General features: G+C 40.7%; 1 long non-coding RNA gene across 4 annotated transcripts in view; it reads left to right on the top strand.

Annotated features, from left to right (window-relative positions):
• LOC101469309 (uncharacterized) overlaps positions 1-21,001 on the top strand; it is a 130,870-nt gene that overhangs the window by 10,565 nt on the left and 99,304 nt on the right. The window contains exon 4 of one of the 4 annotated variants that reach the window (XR_001167711.3): positions 7,905-9,627. The exons of the other annotated variants lie outside the window; for them this stretch is intronic. This is a non-coding gene — a long non-coding RNA (uncharacterized LOC101469309). Of the gene's footprint in view, positions 1-7,904; positions 9,628-21,001 lie in introns of those variants that run through there. 4 annotated transcript variants of the gene reach the window in all.

Raw genomic sequence — 21,001 nt, 5'->3', positions numbered from 1 at the left:
CAAATACACATGTGCGGCACGTAACAAGTCACGTCACGTGACGCTGCGGCTGTGATTGGTTCGGCTCTGCGCTACTTAATTTGGGTTGGCTGTTGTTCTTTTTTTTTTTTTTTTTTTTTAAGAGGACAAGAGAGACGAGGCCTATCGCGATAGTTTAACTTTTCTATCAAGGAAAAGTTATTTCGCAATACATATCGTTATCGTTCTATCGCCCAGCTCTACTATTACAGTAGCAGAAATATAGAGTATTGATAAACAGGTTCTTTTTCTAACTTCGCTCGGTGTTTCACTATGGGAATCCCCTCGGCGCAGGTTCAAAGGACATCATAGCATTTTGATCTTGATTTTATTAATAGAATTTTTATATATACATATACACGCCCGATTGCCACTGTAGCTTCTTTTCAGGCCCACAGTTTGTGAAACTGCCTTGCAGTTTCTCAGGTCATTGCACAGTCTGACCTCAGGTGAAATTACTGGGCCATCAGCTCCTGGGAAAAATGTTACATTATGTTAACACATGCCTGAATGCACTAGATCAGCAACTTAAAGTTCTGCTTTTATAGAGATGTGCATGCTTGCTGATGATGAATTAACCACATGCATTTTATTAGCAGCACTTGGCTGCGACTTACTCTCTTAATTACTATGGAAACAGTAACTGTACTTAATTTTTCACAGGCCATCAGTCCTCTATTTTTTTCCTAAATTCTTTTATAGGGAAAAGATCTAAATACAACTGATGCAGAGAGCAATATAAAGTTGACTTGCTGAATCATGAGAACAATAATTCCCTGTTTCCTTCAAATCCCCCCCCCCCCCCCCCCCAAAAAAAAAAAAAAAATCCACAAAAGCATCACATTCCCTAACTATGCCCAAGAGCAGCAGAACTGTCTGTGATAAATGTGCCGTGGTCATAACAGCTGGGGGATGACAGAAGCTGTCAGACTACAGATTAACTCAAAACCCCACTGAAAGCAGTCATGTCACTTCTTACCTGATGTGCACAGAAGAGCTGATATGCACACACGCACGCACACACACGACTGCACACAGAAGTACAAACTAAACTGCCAGCAACTTTGTTTTGTTGCACACATGGCTGAGATGATCTCTTATCATGATTTGCTTTTGCACCCATGCACACACAAAAACAGGCATGAAAGATCAAACACATGAGATATAGATCAGAGCACGGATGTGCACAAAGCATATACCGTACACCTCCACCCACTCAAATCACACAGGTAAGTTTTATTGTGTCTTGATGATAAGCCATTAGTACTGCAAATGTTCTTTCTGATTTATTTCTCTCAAGCTTCCCACACTGTTTTTTTTGTTTTTTTTGTTTTTTTTAATCTCAGCAAGTGGAAAGAGGTGGAATTGCTTCTTGCCTATACTGTGAAAAAACAGTGCTGGGGTCTGAAGTGATGGCACTTATGTGGAAGACTTTATTAAAGCTCAGATATAATAAGTTGGAGCAAATGATATTGGTTTTATATTAAAACGTTAGTTGAGCACCTTAGAACACACAGTAACTTGTGTTCCAGATTTCATTACTGCAGAATCTGCTTGTGTTCTATCAAGTGGATAAATATGCTTTATTTTGTTCTTCCAGATGCTTAATGGTATGCAAGATAATACTGTCAGAAGCAGGCAGTCATTCACTGAGAGGCTGTTTGTCAAATTCCATTAAGCAACAAAAATGCAGGAACAACATGTAAACTACCAGATATTAGACTGATATCGGACTGCGTGGGTGAGATTAAACATGTCATGCTTTTTTTTGCTGCAAACCCTACGACTAGTACAAACTTCAAAAGATTTGGAAAAAAAAAACACTCCATAAAAATGAAAAAACTCTGCAAGACAACGTTAGCATGTCATAAGTCTACATCTACATGGTGGGCCATTTATATGGATACACCGTAATAACATGGGAATGGTTGGTGATATTAAAGTCCTGTTTGTGGCACATTAGTATATGTGAGGGGGCAAACTCCTCAAGATGGGTGGTGACCATGGTGGCCATTTAGAAGTCGGCCATCTTGGATACAACTTTTGTTTTTTCAATAGGAAGAGGGCCATGTGACACATCAAACTTATTGGTAATGTCACAAGAAAAACAATGGTGTGCTTGGTTTCAACGTAAATGTATTCTTTCATGAGTTATTTACAAGTTTCTTTGTTCACAGCCATTCAAAGAGGTTAACACGTGAGGAGCGGATCGAAATTGCGTTGATATCTGGTGAACGTAGTAACAGGGTCATTGCAGCAGATTTCAATGCGAGACGCCCTACGAGACCACCCATCTCCCATGCTACAGTCAGCAAACTGCTTGCTAAGTTTCGTGAAACTGGTTCAATGTTGGATTTGCCAAAATGTGGACACAAGAAAACTGTCACTAGTGAAGAAACATCAGTGGCTGTCCTAGCTTCATTCAGCAAGAGCCCACAGCGTAGCACTCGCCGCATGTCTCTGGAGAGTGGCATTAGTCGAACATCCCTTCGGCGGATATTAGCTACTCACAAATGGCACCCTTACAAACTCCAGCTACTGCAGCATCTCAACGAGGATGACCCATATCGGTGCGCAGAATGGGCAAAACAAAAATTGGAACAGGACCCTCAGTTCACGCAGAAGATTTTGTTCAGTGATGAGGCAAACTTTTATGTGAATGGTGAAGTTAACAAACAAAACCACCGCTATTGGTCTGACACTAACCCACATTGGATGGATCCCTCCAAGACTGTTGGAACAACAAAAGTGATGGTTTGGTGTGGTATATGGGGTACAACGATAGTGGGTCCATTCTTCATCAATGGAAACCTCAAGGCCACTGAATATTTGAAATTGCTACATGATGTGTTTCCCTCTTTATGCACTGAAGCTGGCACGTTCCCTGAGATTTTTCAGCAAGATGGTCCACCACCACATTATGGGTGCCAGGTCTGAGCATTCCTAGATGAACAGTTTCCTGGAAAGTGGATTGGTCGTCGTGGGCCAGTTGAATGGCCCCCAAGGTCTCCCGATCTGACCCCCTTAGACTTTTATCTTTGGGGTCATCTGAAGGCAATTGTCTATGGTGTGAAGATACGAGATGTGCAGCACCTGAAACTACGATACTGGATGCCTGTGCTGGCATTTCTCCTGCGGTGTTGTTATCAGTGTGTGAAGAGTGGGAGAAGAGGGTTGCATTGACAATCCAACACAATGGGCAGCACATTGAACACATTTTATAAGTGGTCAGAAACTTGTAAATAACTCATGAAAGAATACATTTACGTTGAAACCAAGCACACCATTGTTTTTCTTGTGACATTACCAATACGTTTGATGTGTCACATGGCCCTCTTCCTATTGAAAAAACAAAAGTTGTATCCAAGATGGCCGACTTCTAAATGGTCACCATGGTCACCACCCATCTTGAGGAGTTTGCCCCCTCACATATACTAATGTGTCACAAACAGGACTTTAATATCACCAACCATTCCCATGTTATTACGGTGTATCCATATAACTGACCCACCCTGTACAATCATTCAAGTGTGAATGCATAGGGCAAAAAGGTGATGGGTTCTCTGGAGGGGCTGGTCAAAAAAGGGAAAATCATGATCATGAAAAGCAACATGATTATTAATTGATTTTGAAATAATTGTGGATTCAAGTGCAGGAAAACCAAATCTTTTCATTGATGTGGCTTTCTTTGCGCTTTAACTATAATTCCCTTGAAAAATAAATATGAACTTACTAATTTAGCCACAGTCATACTGGGAGTCAAATGAAAGGGCCATGCTGAAAAGAAAAACAAGAAAATTTATGCAAAACTGAAAAGATGAAATATTTGATATTATCACTTCATATAAAGAGACTCCTTCAGCTCCAAATCACACACTTCAAGAGACCAGTTGGCAATCATATGGGAGTCACTGGTCGCAATGGAAAATTGTCTATTCCCTGACTGGTTGGTGACTGGTTACTAGAGGTTGCTGGCTGTAGCTAGGTGAAATCTCTTTGTGATTTCTTTAGTCACTAGCAGATTGTTAACCTGTGCTTTTCTGCAAACACTAATCAACTACTCATAGAGCAACTGTAAAACCTAGAAAATCTGCAGTGCAAACTGAAACATTTTCACATTCACATAATAAACAGTCCACATTTCTCTTTTGTGTCACACTTTTCAGTGAAGCTACTTATCAGGGAATACATTTCTTTTCTCCACGGGTAGTTGACGTGGGGGTTGTTGACAAGTGTCTTGGTAGTGTGATTAGGGCCTAAACTTGTGGGTAGGGCTCTGAATTTTTAACCTAACAGCACCCTCTTCGCTCCTGTAAAGACTGCTGTGTTGGGTTTCTTGTTTGCTTTAGCTCATTGTCATAGTTCTGTTATTATTTGACTGTTGGAGAGATTCAAAGTCAGAGCAAATTTTACACAAGCCTTCACACACAGAGTGATGCCTTCCTATAATGTTATTGTGAGCACAATTTTCTGAGGATTATCCCTTTGGACCACGCAGTGATTAATAGGCCTCCTGTACCTTGCAGCACCATTCTTACCCAAATTAATACATTTCTTGGAAAAGTTTGGGGCCGGTTTCAACTGTCTGTCATGCAGTTCCATCGAAACTCTCAAATCTCTGTGTGTGCTCCTTGCAACTTGTATTTGGGCTTGCGTGTGCGTGTTGGCATTGTATATGGCATTGTCCTATTTGCACTCCAAATAAGTAGTTCAAATGAGTATCTACTGAAGCACGCACACCAAACGTCATTAATCATTATCCCATCATCCCTCCCATCAGTTTTTAAAGATATTAACTGTAGCGCCTCTGATTGTAGTTGACAGTTTCTTTTTGCATTATTAGTTATGCCAATGTAGTTGTAAAAGCATCATACCATTCATAAAAGTACCCCCATTCGAGTCTCGATGTGCTGGCTGGTTATCAATTAGCAGAAAGAATCAACATGCCACATGAAAAAGATGAGGGGGATTGTTTTTGGCTTTGAGGCTTTTTTTTTTTTAACCCGCAGGTCATAAAATGATCAAGCAGTCCTTGGAATGCATAGTGGAACTCTTAAAACGTCCTTCAGTGCCAGAAGGCAAACCTAAAAGGAGCAGAAATATTGCCAGCTGTTGCAATCAGAATGGGAGGAGGTACATTTTTAACCTTTACAATATCACATCGTTTATTTTTGGGATTAATATAAACCGAAGGCTTACAGCAGATGTTTTCATAAGCTTGAATTTTTGTATTTATATACTTGCAGTAAATCATGCCACCTTACAGAGCTGTAATCAGTTTTACACATATCATATTTCTTTCCAGTTTGTCCATCGTCAATAAAGTATGCTGAAACAAAGTATAGGTTTTGTAATGAGAAAACAAATTGGCAACAGTTTTAGTAGTTCATTAAATGGTTAAAATAAAGTTTTTATTTGTCATCATGGTAAAGGATGGTAGGGTTAGACATGACCAAAGGTTCAAATATTTAGGTTGGTGTATGTGCAGGTAATCCGTGTGAGGAATTCGGACTTCTGTCTAGTCTAACCATATGTGTTGAGTATTGTTTGAATACATTTGTACTTAAACCTTGTGATTATGCAGTGCATCCAGTCAGAAGAGAGTTGGCTTAATGGGAAGACCTTAAAGAGGGATGAGCTAAAACTGCTTGTTTTAGACAGAGGATGAAGTGAGGGGCTAAACAAAGACCAGTACAAGCTACTAATGGACCCCAACGATGAGGAGCTGGATGCTAACATGTCCTTTTTAAGCTGGCCAGGGAATGGAAAATATGTTACCTTGGGCTTGATAAAGTTTGATGTATCTGTAGTGTGTTTTCTGTGAACAGTGTATATGTAAATATAAATGATAATATAACAGTAAAACAGAAAATATTCTAAGTGCTTGGTTTGGTTGCAAGCTTTATGCCCCCAGGCACTTGTGTAAACTGCACTTAAGCCAAGCTGAACCGGTTTTTTTTAGTTTTTTTTTAGTTTTTTTTTTGTGTGCAAACTGCTGTTGAATTCAGCTTGTCAAACACGGCTTGTCTTAATTACTGTCTCATAGAGCGTCCCTGTCATTCCAAAGAAGATTGAGACGTCTAACAAGCTGACACGGTCGTTTGTACTTTGAACTGAGCTCGAGAGTCTAGAGACATTCAACAAAAATGGCCACAACAGATGGGCCTCTCCTCTCTCTGGGAGCTGACACATGGAAAAATGAAGGTACACTGGAATGAATGTGTAGGTTTCTGCATATAGTGGAGATGTAAAATGCGAGGAAAGGAATGAATGCTAGCGTCTGCCCATGGACCGTGGCTCCTGGTACTCGATGCTTAAGTGCGATAGCGTGCATAAAGAATTTATGCATAACTGAGTTAGAGACAGGGTGGGTCGGGTACAACATGAATAAATTGACAGACAAACAGACATATGACCTGCGAGTAGCTGTGGAGTCGTTTGTACAGCCTCGCCTTTTATTGGTTTCACTTTAAGCCGGTCTCCGAATCTACACACTGGTTTCATTTAGCCCAACTCATGCTAGGTGTGGCACAGTGGCAGGCGAAAGGAAACCAAAACCAAATGGGTCCCGGGCTTGGCCCCTTAGCTGAAGCCGCCGTTGGTCCCTCCAGAAGCTGGCTGCTGTCTCGTGGCTGCCCAGGAAGAAACGAGTGTAAATCAGGCTACATAGGCGTGGTCCACCGCAAAGCACACCACTGCACAGCCAGCCACATTGTAGATTGGCACAGGGACAGCCGGCAGACACAAGCCCCGTATCCTAACATGCAGTGAGGGGTTCACGGGAGGTTGGAGAGGCCAGCTGTGTGTGTTACGGTTTCTGAGGGCATTCACTCTTAACGAAGAAAGACACCTCTGGCAAAACGGATCAAGTAAGTGGAGGACGGTAAGGGAAGAGGGCAGCAGGAACACAAGGGCACAGCGAGTGCACTGTGCCAGCACCGCTGCAGCACTAAGAAAACAAGCGCCATGACCAAACTTCATGAGGCGAGCAGTGAACATGCAGTCGAGGAGGAGGAGGAGACGACCGAGTGCCCTGCCAGCCCTCAGATTTAAACCAGAGCTTGAGTTTGTTGATTTTCTCGTAAGAAGGCAACAGTCATGCCAGCTCCGTTTTAATTCACATGGCTACTTTGCATGAGAGATGTTGAAAGCATACCTTTTAGGACTTTGTAAATGAGCCATTTGTTTTAATTTCAGTTGGTGTGCGTGAGTGGCCGCGAGTGGTTTTGCTCTTAAATGTGTCAACGTGCTTGTCTGCAGAAACACTGTAAAATCTTATTTGTGTGACTAATGCAGCACATATTACATTATATTTGGATAAACAACACATGCTCATAACCTAATTTATCCATTCATTCATCTCTCAGAGAAGTAGCACGTGAGGTTGTGAATCTCATTGATGTGTGTGCTAGTTTTGCCTGAGCATAACCAGTAGCTTCTAGGGTTGGGTGATCTGCAGAACAGTCTGATGATCCTGTTCCCTTTGTGACATTGACAATAACCAATATCATCACTGCAGGGTGGTCACTACTACTACGTGCCTGTTTACACTCTTCTCAAAGCCCTACAAACACATAGACACAGCAGAGTCCTTCGCCAACAAACCTACAACAATGAAACAGTGGTGCGAGCACGAATGTGGACACTCAGACATGTCAGGGACATGAAGAGTTGCCAATGTGAAAATACAGTGGGGAAGATTAAATTTGATAAGATGACCTGATGGAAGACTTTCTATTCCAGTATGCTTACCAAAGCAGACAGTTGAGTTTAAATGGAAAGCAGCTAAAGCTAAATATTAACAAAAATGTCCATGGCCACAAATCCCTGGTGTGTGTGTGTGTGTGTGTGTGTGTGTGTGTGTGCGTGCGCGCGCGCGCATACAGTATATAGGCCACAACAAGACCCAGATGCAGGAGTGGAAGAACGTCGAAGGATCATTTGCTCTGATGCAAGAATCCAAACACAACAGAATGACAGCAGCGGGCTAAGCTTCAGGCATTGTGAAAACTGGACAAAACAAAGGTTGAACTGTATCACAATAAATAAAAAGACAAATCAACGATAAATGAAAAATGTTCAGATTAGATGCACTACAACACAGACATGACTCAGCCATGAAGGTAAGTGCTCAGAGGGTCCACTCATCATTAACCATAGCCCCGAGCTTTGTAGAAAGGGGGGATACATTTAACTTATAAAACAAGCCATTTTATTGTATTTAATCTAATTGTTACATTGTTTTCTTAGTTACTAGTAATGTTCAAGAAGAATTAAAGCTGCTGCAGGACAGAAATGTAACTCTCAAATGACAGAAGCTTGGTACCTTGCTTTATGTAGGCAAACAGTTAAGCTGAGGCCCTTGCAAAGAGACACACAAAAAGACAGACTGAACCAGATAGATTGTAATCTGTCAGAAGGACTTTGCTGTCCTATTTTTACTCTAGTGTGACTGAGCCATAAATGATCAAAAGTTGTAATGGTAATAAATCAGAATGATCATTGGCTGATACCTGCTGATATGTTAGCAATAATTTAATGTGGTAGATTTAACTGCTATGGTCGAGTTCGATATCCCTATCAGTAAATTGGTATTCACTGTTTCCATTGGTCTGTTTCTGATGCTGTGGTGCAACATAAAGATGGGAGAATATATTGATATTGGTATTGGTTGTCATTCGGACAGTCCTTATGTGTTCTGAGCAGTGAGATGCTACTTTTTAAATACTGTTATGTAAGGTTTTTGTAATCATGTCTTATGTTTCTGGTGTGGTATTGTGTTGGTGTATTTATATGTACACATGTTGTAGCTTTGTCTAGTCACCAGGAAGTCTGAACATGACAATAGCTAAAATGAATCCAGCAACATTTACTGTGAAATAAAGTGGCATAAAAGTAAAACATAAGCACCTCAAAATTGTAGTTTCAGTTAAAGCACTTGGGAGTTATGCCTCTGCCAAGCCATCTGCCTCCTTATGCTGACTTTGTTCTTCTTTTTAACTGTAGGAATGTGGAGTTTAGTTGAATGGGAATAAGTTTTAAAAGACGGGGTCGCCTGGTATTAATAAACCCAACAGCTGAGATCTGCTCACATTGTGAGTCAGATCACCTCCAGGTCTGGCCGGTGCAGTCGCATTCCTATGACAGTGTGTACATGTAGTGTGTCTGCATTTACAACTTGCATTAATGTGTTTTGCCTTATCCAAGCTGGACTCTAGACTGCACATTAAAGTGATTTTTATTAATCAGAAATGTGTGGGTTTGGATTTAGATGTGGAGCATTTGCTAGAACCTTTGAGATCATGTTTTAATTACTCTCACTGGATACATCCTCCTACAAAATGCCAGAGCATGCAAGATTTCGTTTTTTTTAAAGCTTTCTTTAAACTCTTTATGTGCTTTGATTTGTCCTATTCTACGTGTGGGTTGTGAGTTTTGTGTGTTTTTGCATGAAACGTGCTCCCTATGTATCTGTGGCCATGCAGAACATCTGTGTGGGAACTGAAAAACTTGAAGTAATAAAAGCTTTTATAAGGTTACCAAAGAGCATGTCTCAGCATCCTACACAGACCACTTTTACAATCTAATCAATTTCTCATTATGATGGTGGTTTTGATTTCTATGCCAAAAGGTTAACACCCGACTCCACGCGTTCCCCCAAGAACTAAATGAATTTCTCTTGTTCTGCCAATACCACCAAAGGGGGCTTAAGCAGGCTTATTTCAATTATCTTCCATTAATGTTAACTTTTTGCCCCGAGGTTATTAAAAACTTAGGACTGTCTACTTTGATTTTAGCACATAGTTTAGTCTCTGTGGCAGTTTTTTGTTTTGTTTTTTTTGAATGGAAAACAAGATCTTGGCTTTAGTGAAGGTTTTATTCTTGTGTACAAGACAAAATAATTGCAGATCTGCACTGACACACGTTGAGTCATTCTGAATACAAGCTGAGAAATTATCCAATTGATCCTGACCTTTTGAGATGGGCTCTCTAAGACCAGCTCTTCCTCAGTTCCAGACATGGTCTGCTGGCAGTCCTCAAGCTCTGAACCGTGTGACTCCTACAGAGGACTGTCCTGCCAGGCTAAATTTCTTTCACCTGCTCTAAAGTTAGACTGCCCTTTCTTTGGCACTTCCTTGGCTCTACCTTAACACTTGGTTTCTGGAAGGCAGCTGAGCATACCGAGCATGTTCCCATGTGACTTTCTCTTACAGTTTTAACAGAAAGGTACTTGACTTTAAGCTACAGCGTGCTTATCTATCCACACATCTCAGGTGAAAATAACTAGACAGACTCAACAGCTGAAAGATTTTTGGTGTCTGCTACATTTCCATAGAGCCATCTTTTGTAGAGAAGCACGACTACAGAAGTTGTAAAGCTCCAAACTACACTATAATCTGTTTAAAGAGGGCAGCCTAGCAGATAAGACTTGTGTAAATATTGTTGGAGTAGATTTAGATTGTCGTGTCGAATGAAGGTACCAGCATACTAGCAAGCTTCAGTGTTCGTGTAAGACATGAACGAAAGCCCTATGCAGAGCCTTTATGATTGAAAGACTGTTTTGTGTCACTGACATGATTGTTCAAAGTCTGTCTGCTTGCCAAAACATGCATGGCGTTTTCAGAAATGAACGCATGAAATGTGTCCTCCTCTAAAGATTTTCATACAAATACTTACGTGTCTATTTGGAAGTTTATTCATTAGGAAATGTATTGGGTTTTAAATTTGAGGATTTGGATGTTAGTCCCAACAGTGATCATAGTTTGGACATTATGAGAGAAAGAAATGACACTCAGAGACTCACCATCAACAGCTTAAACGGGAACGTATTAGCTGATTACATTTTTCACTGAAGTCTGTTCCCATTAGAAGTTTTGAGCAGATTTGGCCTTGGGGTCAGAGACGAATCTGAAGATTCTGGGTTGAGTTTTTAGTGAAGCTGTAACGTGAAACTTTGCACATTCATATTAAAAGCTTTTATTTGCTTTTCAAAGCATTCTTTGTCATTTGTTTTGTCATAAATCCACACCCGCTCCCAAACATAATGGCTTGAGCATCAAATTATCTCAAGTGTCAGTGTTAATTTTCTGTTGACAGAATGATGACATAATCAAATAAATATGGGAGGGATTTCTAATGAGTGAAACAATCATTTTAACTTTCCAGTAATATCATCAAATAATTCTGGTGTTATGTTTCTGGGAGGTCTTTTCCCACTCCCAGTGAACTCCTGATACCCTAATGACATAAATCCGAAACGTATTATCTGTAAGAGAGCCATAAGACAGTCGTAATTCTTTTCTCAGTTTTGTCCACACTGAGCGGCAACAAAAGGCAAAACATGTTCCCTCATCAGATCAAATGCTTCTGTTTCCAGCTGTGCAAAAGAGCAACACACAAAATTGTTGAATGTGTGTGTTAGGGCTATGTTGGTGTTCAGCCCATGTGGCCAGTTTTCAGTAGAAGCCTCACTTTTTCCAAAATAAAGACACGTCAGAACAATTAAATTGGCGATATCAGATTATGTTTTCTAGCTACCTGCGTCTGAGGAAATGACTGATTTAATCTGAAGAATTTTTTTTTCACTGAGTGCTAATAACTGTTAGATCACTTACTAATCTCTGTGAGATGATGTCTGAATGGCTCTGTTGTTTTATTTCAAATCTAAATACCCTTTAGTTTCCTTTATTTCAGTATTATTATTATTTTGTTCTGAACTGGAAAATACGCTGTAATTTACTAAAAATCTCCCTTTCAGTCTCACATCTTATCCAATTTACTTTGTATAAAATCATTTTAGATTTCACGTGTTGATAGGTCTTTGTGTACTGTAGCTTAGTTTCAAGAGTTGATCAGAGTCAGAATAATATATATTTTAGGTTCAATGGTATTTCCCTTTAGAGCAGGCAGTATTTCTTTGCGTTCTCTTACGCTTGTTTGCACTGGCGTCATTCTTGTATTTGTCTGACCACTGCATGACCACACATTATAAAATGTCCTCCGAGCCGACCTGCCTCATGCACAAATGTAATTATCGTTATTTGCATATCAGTTTGATCTCATGACATCACTCAGCTTTCAAAATTGGATTTTCAAATACAAGGAAGGAACAGTGCTCATTAATGACAACAGTGAGCTGTGGTGTAATGGCTCAATTACTAATATGAAAATGTATTTCCAGGGTTGTCAAAATAAAACTCTGAAACAGGAAGAAAAAAAGAATTCCCCTTCCAATTTAGCTCATGATGTGATTTCAAGAGATAATTTTACAGCAGATGTCTCCCTTTTGAAAAATAAAATGACTAAATGATTGCTTGATAATCACATAAGTGGTCTTATATTTGTGTGAGTCATGTTACAGTATTGATTGGGAATCCGATTCTCTGATGCCTCTAAACTTCTCATTCAGGCTGTGTGTTACCTCAGATCACCTCACTAAGAGAGGAAAAAAACCCTCATCAGCGCTATCTGGTGAATTTAAAAAACATGTAATTTATTCCTTCCATATTTAGTGGTGACTGTTAATTTGCATACTGGTGATTTGGGCTGTGACACATGAAACAAATGGAAACAGAGAATGTAACAAGACATTTGCAGGAGGATGATGAATACAAAAACAAAAAGATCGTGGATTCATAAGAACTGTTTTTCAAAAACATACAGATGTTAATAATCGCTCTGTGTGCTCGCTACAATCATTAATTAATCAATTTCTGTTTATGCCACACAAGATATTGCAATGCTATGCTGTATCCACACACACACACCCCCCCCCCCCCCCCCCAACTCTATTAAAACATATACTGAATATGAAATATAAATATCATCCATTGATACTAAAGTGGCTACAACTTCCTGTATCGCTACTCAATTTTTTGTATCAGGCAGTAAACATGTTTATTTCTGTTGTGGATTTTGAGGTTTTTAAACATGGTAGCATATGGGGACTGATTCACTTTTGGATCCAGCCTCTAGTTGCCACTAGAGGCTGTGTTGCTGTGCTGATCAGCTAGCAGGTGTGCGCGCTTCCATTTTCAATGAGTCCCTGGCAAAGTCTGTGATCCCCACATGCTTCAAGAGATCCACCATTGTCCCTGTGCCCAAGAACAACAAGCTCTCATGCCTGAATGACTACCAACCGGTTGCGTGACTTTGGTGGTGATGGTGTTTGAGAGGTTGCTGAAGAACAACATCTCCTCCATCCCAAGCACCACAGATCTGCTCCAATTCGCCTACCGACCCAGCCTTTTATTTTTGGACACATTTCACTGTGTGTTGTACTTGTATGCATGTGACAAATAAAGAATCATGAATCTAGATAAATTGCAGTTTGTAGCACATTTTTCAGCCCAAGAAGCTTTTAATGAAATTAAAAATGTCATTCATTTAAATGGAGGCTTCAAAATGACCAAAAGCATCTCTAAATGTGCTTCTGGAATGGCTTATACCTGCGTTGTCACATGCAGTGTGAAACAAGTTTAAGTGTTCTGCATTCTCTTGGAACTGTAGAGGTATGCTTGTTCCTCACTTTAAAGAATGAACTTGGGTGTAATATGTGAGCAGGCCTCTAATCCAGACTTCCGTCAAACTCTAACACAGCCAGTTTGCCAGCTTTTTATGGAAGGTCAATCAACAGTCCTCTGCAGCCAACCGCATGACAGAATTGAGGGGCAACCAAAAGCATCGCTGCTCTACGCATGAAACGATGAAAGGGCCTGCTCGATGTAAGCCAGTGGAAAAAGTACTCAAGTGTATTTTTTCCATCCTCAGTCTTGGATGTTTTGAAAAACCAGAAAAATACAAACCCACTAGTAGATATGAATCTTCTCTACAGAGTAGCATTTTTTTCACTTCTGTTCAGTTAATTTCACTTTACTGTCTGATGGCTGTGCTTCAAAGGGTACCTTCTTAACTGTCTGCCGTACTGTTCCGGGTCAAAGCATCATCACAGACCTCTGGCTCTGTGTAGGAATTAATGCGTTACAACTTCTGTAGTTGATTTAGTCTTTTCCTCTGCAGCCCTTTCATATGCTCAGTGGGTCCTTGGACCTCACCCAGCACAGGAAGCTGAACTTCTTGTGTGCACCTTTCATGTTATTCCAGACAACAGGGAAAGAAGGACACACAAACACACACACAAATACACACAAGGCTAGGCAAATGGGGAAAGAAAGAAAAAAGAGTTGCAGCTAGCCATAGAGCAAAACCGATTCCAAGGATAGATTTCATTATCTGTGTTTGGCAGCTTGAATTTCTGACCTCTGCAGCTGTGAACACTGTGGCTTTCTGACTGTTTTGGTGCCGCGTCGGTGAGGAGTACAACTTTTAGTTGCCCTCAATGCTGTATATTTTGACCGCGTCTAGAATCTAATTATATATGCCATGTGTTCATACAGTAGCTTAGAATAATTTTGATTTTGTTTTGCAGAAAGACAAAAGCGTAACAGTCAAATCCAAAATTCTCGCAGGAAGTAAAATAAAGAAGTTATTTTTACCGTCTACACCATGACACGAATATGTCTTTCCTTCTGTTTTGTCTCCTTGCTCCTCTTTGTTCCCTGTTGTGCTTTCCACACCATGCTTTTTTGCCAGTGCTTTGCTCCTAATGACAGTCCCAGATGTGGCTTAATAAATGCACTGTTGAACCCCAGATTAACTCTGGGAAGTTCACTGAAGACGCATGTTTCACGACACCGACAGATGAACCCGTTCATTCTAAGTTGGAAATTGTTTTTGCTCTTGAAGAACAGAGCATGCAGGAGGTTTGGGGAAGGTGGGGGAACCTTCCTCCCTGCACGCCCACAGAGTATGTTTCACATTAGAGACACATCATATTTCATGTCATTTTATCAAGAAGATGGTCAGGAGTACAGGCTGTATGGAGCTAGTGAAACCGCAAGCTAAAAATACATTTATGTGCCACGATTGAGGCTGCAGCAGTACGCCCATTGCATGCATTGAAATGATTTTGTGTGGATCAACATCAGCGGCTTCAGCAGGCTTAAAAACACACTCTGTGCGTTTATATGGCCATATGTTATAAAAGCCGGATGTATCCATATTGGACGTGAGTGACAGACAGAGAATAAGCAAGCGATGAGACGGAGACTGGAAAAAATGCAAAGAAAAAGACTCTGAAGACCTGTTTGTCAGTAACTACTTTAAAATAACTTTTCACCTTCTGTGCTGGCAGACTGAAAATGAGCCTGGTCCTGAGCCAGGTCTTGAGTCTAACGTGTTACATAAAGATACTTCTAACAAACCACTAGCAACATATTTGAACACACTGGATACAGTTTATGGTATTAAGCCTTTTGACGAGCATGGTTAATGTTGAGCGTGAAACTGAGATATCCGAGCATTAGTGACTCAACCTAACCAAAGATTCTGTGACAGCAAAACTACACACATACTGAAAACAAATCAAAACTCCCACAGAGGACACAAACCGTTGACTCTCTTCTGATTTATGCCATAACCACTTCTCTTGCCTCCCTATATGGACTTTTAATGCTCTTTTAAATAGGAAGCTGTAATATTTTCGGGATTCAATATTGCCATGGCTGATGAATCAATCTACCATCACCTGGGGACAGCTTTAAAACGTCCTCTACTACCTGTCGTCAAGTTCAGATCCAAAGAGTTTTTATGCGTGCATAGTGCAGGTTTCTGCATATGATGGCCCTCCAGCTCCAGAGCAGAAGGTGGACCAGCCAATGGCAGCTGCAGTCCAAGAACGCTGGAGTACAAAAATGCCAACCTCTCCAACATGAGAAGGGAAGGGACAGGGCTAGGTGGTTAGCATCAACTGAACTTTTATAAGAAGAAATTATAGTTGGCCACCAGCAAACTGATCATGGATGTTTTCCTTCTCTTAGACAGATATATTTAAAAAATCCTTTTAGTCTGTGAGAAACCCTGTGTTACCCACAACCAGGCAAGCATTTGGCATTTCTGTATTTGCATGTGAGGGGAAAAAGACAAACTTTTGCCATTCTTGCAGCATTAGAGCTGGCGCACAGTAATTGGTCAAACTTGACAAAAAGATGCCAATAATTTTAGACACGGACAAGCTTTAAATCTGCAATCTTGCTCAATTAAACAATTACTTACAAAAATTGGAACTGATTATGGAACTTTTTGTGATGACTATGTAACAGAAATAATGGGGGCGTGAGTGACTTTATCCAAATTGCTTTAAGTGGTCATTGAGCAAATAATTGGGGACAACTACGAGGTCTTAAATCTCTTTATGCTTCTGGCCATTTGATAGGTTCAGCATGGACTCGTGTTCCTCCAGCTTGTGAGGAAAAAATGTCTCCTCAGACTGATGTTCTACTGCACCGACTGCTCATTTGCTTTGGAAAACCATTTGACAGCTGTCTACGCTGGTATTTGGTGGAGCTGATGAGACTGGCGAGAATGAACAATATAGTCTATGTGCAGGCCATGTAGCCAAAACAATGAGCTAAAAGCAGTGTACAGATCCAGGGTTACATGTACAGGAAGTCAGATGGAGAAAATGCACGTTAATTGCTTCATCAGTTTAATTTGAAACAGGGTTGCATTTTGTATAACTGTTGTCAGGTGCAATGGGAGTTTAAGTCAATGATGGGCTTTAAAACTCCTCCATCACCTCTCCCTCTTCTCCCTCTTGGCTGTGAAGCACCAAAGCACATCCATCTTCCTGTCCTCCTCCTAGCTGCCATCTCTTTAACACCTCTTTAACACCACCTGTGACTCTCTCACCAGCAGCTCTGCCCCAGTTTTAACCACTCTCTCCCTGGCCTCTCACTTAATGGGCTGTTAGTTTGGGTCAAACCTTCTGATGGAGGATGGAGACCCATGAGTTTCAGTGCTGAACACTAAGGTAATGTAACAACCATAGAAAGGATTGGATTCATCTTCCACAGTTGAGTTAAAGTGTTGCTTGCACATCTTTTGAATATAAAACGTCTGCCACCTCTATTAACATTGTGTGGTCAGCTTTACTTCATGGAACTTGCAGTGGATTTTTATCGACTGCCAACTTTTTATGTGGAAAAACAATCTAACCATCATTGGAAAACTCTCCAATAGATTTAAATGATGCCGCCAGGATACTGTCTTAAAATCACTGGTTGATATTAAGCAGATATAAAACTGTAGTTAATTCACAGACAAACCTGTATGTGACTCAGTAAAAAGGCAGTGGAATATGTTATGTTACTGTCATTGGTTTTGTTGTATATCCAAGAGTTGGGATGAATGTGTTTATTTGGAAATTAAGGGAGATGACGGAAAGGTTTTTCCATTACATTTTTTCATCTGCGTATATCTCATTTTTCTGAATCGCTGTGAAAACAAATGGGTTTATAATCTACAAGTTCATTTGACAGCTGTGTACAAAGTGTGTCATTTTTGAGGGCGCGCAGAGTGACATGGTGAATATTTGAAGTTAACAGTAACCACATCAATTTAAGACACACACAGACTCAACATCCCCCCCTCATGAGACATGTAATCACATCACTAATACACTTAAATTCCTGCTAAACCTTTGCTGCTCTTAGCTAGCTATTAGCCAGTGTCATTGCTATTATTGGTGATGACACTGAAGACATATAACATCCTAAATCCTCTATGTGGCCAAAAGAGCATTCACTCAGAGTAACCAACTGTAGCCTAACAGTGAGTCCTCACAACACACTTCACATCTTAATATATATTGGAGGGGATGCACCATCACCATCGCCCGCTATTTCAAATATGTACATAATGGGATCCCCGGTATTTTTTATGAGATTTTTAAAAAATGGTTTGGTAAAAAGTGTCAGTAACTTCATGCAGTGGAAACATGGTTTGTTTTTGTTGGTAAAAACTTCTTTTTGAAAATGCAAATTAATTAATTTTAACACTAACTATTTTATCCATTAAGGTAATTTTAATAAGTTGCCAAAAACTGCTGTTTCTAACGGCCTCTTGAGCCTTCCTCTCCCCATGTAAAAATGTCCAATTTGGCAGAACCAGTGAGAGCTTCAACATCCTGGTACAATGATTACCTCTGGGCCAAAGAATGGGAATCTGTCCACTGTGTGTGCGGTGTTGGTGCCTTTTGGAGAATCTTTGGGGAAAGACATAATTTGGGCCACTGTGAGGTTTGTGCTTCTTTATTTTCCTTTGTAAAGTGAAATCCTAGCATCTTTGAGTGGCTTGGTCTGTTACATAACACTGATTGGCAGCTATCTGTAGCCAGACTAACTACTACCTTATAACTCAGCACTTCACCTTCCCATCCAAACATGGTCATCTCCATCTCAAAAACTCATTGTTACCACTTTGGTGGCCAAACTGGAAACGATGAGTCTTCAGAATGTGCAGTCCAAAATCAATAAATGACATCACATATGCAATCTTTCATGATCAAGAATGATGCTCACATGTGTATTCGACTATCCAAAATGGCCCCGACTTAGATTTGATTTCCTCAAACTTGAATCCAAGGCTACTGCCTTGTATCACATAAACTGGACCTGTCAGTGTAAATATGCTTTATTTACTAGATTTAGAATAAAAGGAGTGACGGGTACCCTCTGGAGATGAAAAATTAAGCCAAGGCAGAAGTGACAAAAAACTGCAGTTCCTCCAAGTGTCATTTGAGGCTGGCTCAGTCCCCATAGACTCCCCTGTTAAAAATATACAGCATTAGCCCCTTTATAACAACTCGCAATTGTGATAAATGGAGGATGAATTATTTTATAACTCATCCACTTGGATAATGAGTTTGGGGTGTGGCCACGATGATTGGCAGGTGTCCTCATAAGCATCTTCTTGACCTCATCACTACTTCATGTTGTGTTATTGGACCTCTTTACTGTGTACGCTGCTGGTGCTTTTAGGGCCATTTTTAATGAGTTATCTGACCAATAATATGGCTTCCTCTGAGGTACAAACCATCCCAATGTCTGTGCTCAGGGTTTGATGAGTGGAAAATAAAGTGTCACTAATTAGCTAATGATGTGTCTGTCTTATGAATATAGCTTGCTAACCAAGTTAACTTCTGGCTTAAAAAACAAAAAACTAAAAATCCGCAATAGCCTTCAAAGCGCTTAAAAATGCAGAGTCTAGTGACTGCATCAATGTTTCATACAATACACATTTTTCAGTATCACCCAGAACAAACATCCTACCTTACTTTGCATTGGTCAGTGTCCTTTTACATGCTTTGTGGGATAATAAGAGCAAATACCAACTATTGTGCAAATCCTCTTGTGCATTCACTGACACACTGGGTTATTTATTGAGTTCCCTGAGCCATTTGTGAGAAGTTTTATGTGGCATGTCCACATGTTGTGTACAGATAGGAGTGGGTGCACCGCTCTTGTGCGTAGTGTACTTTATCTTTGATGATGTTTAAGTGTTAAATTTAAGTAACTTGTCATAGTAACAGCCACCTTAATGCTGGGACCCATTGCAATGAAGTGATTAATTGTAATTCAGAGACAAACAATGAGTGTCAGCCAGGAGAAAGTATCATTCTTCCTTTGCACAGCAACATCACTCCTCCTCTACAGAATGATTTACGTGTTTATAAATGTGTCCATGTTGGTAGCCATGTGTTTGGTTGCAATAGTTTGTGCTTTACATAAATAAGAAAGGCTTTGCATGAAAAGTTGGTTTTGTCTCGTGGAGACTTAAAAGGTGAGGTTGAAGCGTAGCATGGCCTCGTACAGTAACTGGTCTCGACTTACAAGCGTGAACAGAGATTAATGTGACCGTGTCCCTGCATGTGCATCGCAGGGTCAGATGTGCATGCCTGAGTCTGTTCAAACATAAACTCTAACACCCTCTTAAGTAGATGTCAGTGTTTATGTGGGCGTGTGTTTGTGCAGAGCTCATACACCACACTGACTAAAGAAAGAGGAGGAGGAGGGGGGAATGTTCCCATGGAAGTGCTGCGAGCTCCATGATGCCCTCAATTTGTTTGGTTGCTCCTGTCAAGCTAATGAGGTGAGTGAGTGAGGGCGGCCCGGTGGAGGCAGAGGTCAGCCAAAAGCCAGCGCTGCCTGCCAGGCTGCTTTGCTGTGAGACTGTAGCCCAGGGCCCGACTGAGACTCTGGTCACGGCACAGCTCCCTGGCGAGGCTTGGCACACAGCGTGCCCATCTGCCACACATCAAAACACTGCATGGCAAAGGCAGGTTTACACTGTTGCATGAGTGGGCCACTTGTCCATGTAGAAAGTATGCATATTGGCACATCCCGTGAAACACACACACATTTTTGGAGAGAATCTTTTCTAGCCCCCGCAAGACCGCCATCAGGGTGGACTGCCCCCACCAGCTGCCAGTATAGCACTCAGAGTGGATGCTTCAGTGCATGCATCAATATGAGCAATTCTTTTAATTATGGGTGTTGTGCGGCCGATGCCGCTGTGTTTCCTGGACACAGTTCCAGTTATTGGGTCATTCGCACAGACTGAAATCCAATCTGTTTACAATTTTAAATGCCTGCAGAAGTTAAAATCTATTTTTCCTATCTTGTTGGTCTTTATGTGGTATGAGCATGTGTCTTAGTAGGCATACTTAGTTTTACAAATTGGAGCTGTCCGCTAATGGAGCCACATGTTGTGCTCAGATGCCGTGGAGTATAAATGTCAGATTAAACGCCGTACAGGGGATAGCATATCTTGTCCATTACACGAAACTTTATCCTATGTATAAAGCAGTTTATTTCAGCTAGAAAATGTACTTTTTAAATGTTTATGTAATAATGTGTAATTGCCTACTTGGTGATTAAGTGCATTAAAGTGTATTTAATAAGGACATCCTGCTGGACAGGTAGCAGTTGTTTATATTAATTTCCAGGAGGCTCATCATCCTGCAGTGTTTTGGAGCACACAGTGCCTGATATTCCACATGCTCGTACTCTCAGTGCCTCTGCAGCCTTCAGAATTGCAGCTCTAAGCTGAAATCAAGTCGCCACACCTGCCGGACAGTGCAGCT

Source organism: Maylandia zebra, linkage group LG16, assembly GCF_041146795.1.
Source record: "Maylandia zebra isolate NMK-2024a linkage group LG16, Mzebra_GT3a, whole genome shotgun sequence".
Lineage (NCBI taxonomy): Eukaryota > Metazoa > Chordata > Actinopteri > Cichliformes > Cichlidae > Maylandia > Maylandia zebra.
Note: the sequence above shows the minus strand (reverse complement) of the source record. Positions and strands in the feature narration are given on the sequence as shown.